Source organism: Sesamum indicum, linkage group LG5, assembly GCF_000512975.1.
Source record: "Sesamum indicum cultivar Zhongzhi No. 13 linkage group LG5, S_indicum_v1.0, whole genome shotgun sequence".
Classification (NCBI taxonomy): Eukaryota; Viridiplantae; Streptophyta; class Magnoliopsida; order Lamiales; family Pedaliaceae; genus Sesamum; species Sesamum indicum.
This window is the reverse complement of record NC_026149.1, coordinates 8317114-8320095: the sequence shown is the minus strand read 5'-3', so window position 1 is coordinate 8320095 and position 2982 is coordinate 8317114.

Genomic DNA, 2982 nt, shown 5'->3' with positions numbered 1-2982 from the left:
TCGATCAATCGCTTTGGCCAAGATTTCTAGAATCTAAACCATCTCAGAGCATATAGGAGAACTCTCTGACATGTGCTGATAGAGGACAAATACTGTCTTGGAATCCATCATCCTCGCTACATACTCCAACGGCACTGGATAAGGTTTATGATGATCATGTCTAATGACACAACCATCTCTCCATATCCAAAATACGGTCTTCGTATATATATTCACATGACTTCATGATTCCTCAAGTCCAAGGACTAATCTCGTGCTATTAGAACTGGAAATTCCAATTATACCTACCAATCCTTAAGAGGCTTCTATATGATGATTGTCACAAGTCATTTCAATCAGTCAACTACCTTTCCAACTAAGCCACTAAAACTGCACAGACGACTTACATCTCATGCCGAAGAAACATGGTTGCAGAGGAACATCTATGCCCTGTCTCGAGGTTCTCGACTTGGAAAATTTCAGATTGGCCCTCAAAAGTTGGTACCATAGCTGCTAAACCTATGCGCAACCCAACTCCAGGGGTTTAACCTTTTTCAATTTGAGGGTATTTCGTTGTGACGTTGAAAACCCCATTCAGTATCAATGTTAAGCACAACAAAACACACTACCAACTTAATTAATTCTTACCGTATTTATCAATTTAATATTATTTGCTAAAGATTGGAGAATGGCAAATAGCTAACCTAATTTTGGTTACTCATTCCAACAATCTCCTACTTGATCATTATGTCAATTATCCATGTCCCCTAAAACCTCCTGAGTAAGCAATCTACGTAGCTCGATTTTGTAGGTCCACTTTATTTTATGTTGGAGTTACACAATCCAATTGTATATGTCCTTCCCCATCGCTGCCTGCAGATGGTTGTTATTTAAGAATTTTTGTGGATCTTATGATGAAATCTCGGGCCCAAACCCTTTCGCACTAGTCTTGTTATTCGCTTCCAAGGCTACATCCTGCTTGGCCATGCTAGGCACCACATCTATCCAATGGATGCAGTTTTTTTATCTAAACCACTTTTCAAGACCGACTTGTTAAAGTCATCCCACATTCAACTTTTAAGATGGGCATTTGCTTGAAATCCTTTCAGGCTACCTTGCCTGCCATCAAGTTCGAATGTATCTATACTTTATGGATTTATCCACTATTTACATGAATCTGGAAGCTAATATTGCTTAGCTTTCTACAATCAACTCTCCACAAGTTGTGTGTCAGAAACACTTCTTTAATCCTTATTCAGGTACTAGAGACGCTCTTGACAACTATCTACTACCTCAATGGTGTATTCTTGATATACGTGTGTCATTCCCAAAGCGTACACAACATAAAGTTCAACACTTTTGTGCTATCTCTAGCATAGACGTAGGGGATGTCCAAGACATATGAGCTTTTTCATTAGTTAGACGCAACTGAGTCTTAAACAACTTAAGCTTTCTCATCAATAAACCACGACTGAGTCTCGAACAACTTGAGCTCTCTCATCAGTTTCCCACGACTAATTCTTGAATAACTCATCCCTTATATAGAAATCTAATTCCTTTTATGAAAAATTTTGTGAACAATTCTATTTATATCTTAGTGTTTTCCAAACATCTTCACCTCATTCTAAATGAGTAAGAAGTCTTGTACACTAAACACATTAGAACTTAACCCAACTCCCACTGACCTTGGGCTCATTTTATCAAATCATACACAGTATGATCCTTTGAAAATCGAATTTTCCAGTTTTGTGAAGTCTCAAACCTAGTTTAAATTTCACAGTGAATCCTGAGGCTCCAAGCGATTGATTCTGAACAATACCCCACATCGCTCTTCCTTATATCTTTGTTGGATTATAATCTAATCACTCGAACAAAAAAGGATTGAAATGTAGTCAGTTAGAGATAATATTCGATTACGAATGATGCTTTTGAGAAGTTGTCTGAAAACATACTCCCACTATTTCCTTGACATACATAGAAAAATCCCATTAACTCAAGTACTTTATAGGACGAGAGTTTGTCATATAATAAAGGCCAAATTGTTTTAGTGAAACACCGATGAAACCAAGTCCAACTTAGTTTGATTTCTTACTTATCAAAGACCAGTTAACCTAGGTCTTTTTAGGAAAAACTTCACCGAGTGAGAATCACATTCTCATTTTCGATATTCAAAAGCTCCCATTAAATACACACCCTCTCAATCCAATGAAAGGTAATCAGTTTAGTTCACCATTCCGAGTTTAATTTTTTGAACCTCATCAAACAGAATTAGACTTGTGAACCACGCATTGATCTTATGTAATTTAGATGACCTATAAATTTCATATTGGATCCAATCCAACATGTAACTGGTAAACCCATTTTATCCAACAAAAGAGGTTTTATGGTCTTTCTCTTTCTCATAAAAGGTTTTGAAAGCTAATAGATTCAAATTGCTTATTTCTAGTACTCTTTGAGTCCATCACTCTTTCTTTTTCTCAACTAGTAGAGATTGTCTAACCTGAACTGTAAATTTCGTCCTTGATTATCATTTTATTCTTTATTTGAGTATGTATAATCCAACTATGAGATAGTATTAATTTTATGCATCACCCAGCAGACATGAATCACATTCAATATCAAATAAAATACTTTATTGATCAAAATATGTAATCAAGTTTTTCCAATAATAATGATAATAATATTTTGATCATACTAGGTTACATAACAGTATTCTAACATGATCACCACTAAGCCTAACTAAGTCCTAGTCTTTGCAGCAACATCCCTGCTATCACTAAGCTTTAGGACCTCCTTATTTTGGTTTTACTACTCCTCATCACCACTTGCAAACCATTTGTAGATTATGAATTCATTGATCTCCAATACCAAGACCAGAATGGTGATTATGTTATTACTCAATTAAAGATTTTTCACCTTCATCGGGGAGGAGCTTAGGACACTCCCTCTTCTAGTGGCCCTTCTCTCAATAATAGATGCAATATCATTCGGAATTCTTAACTG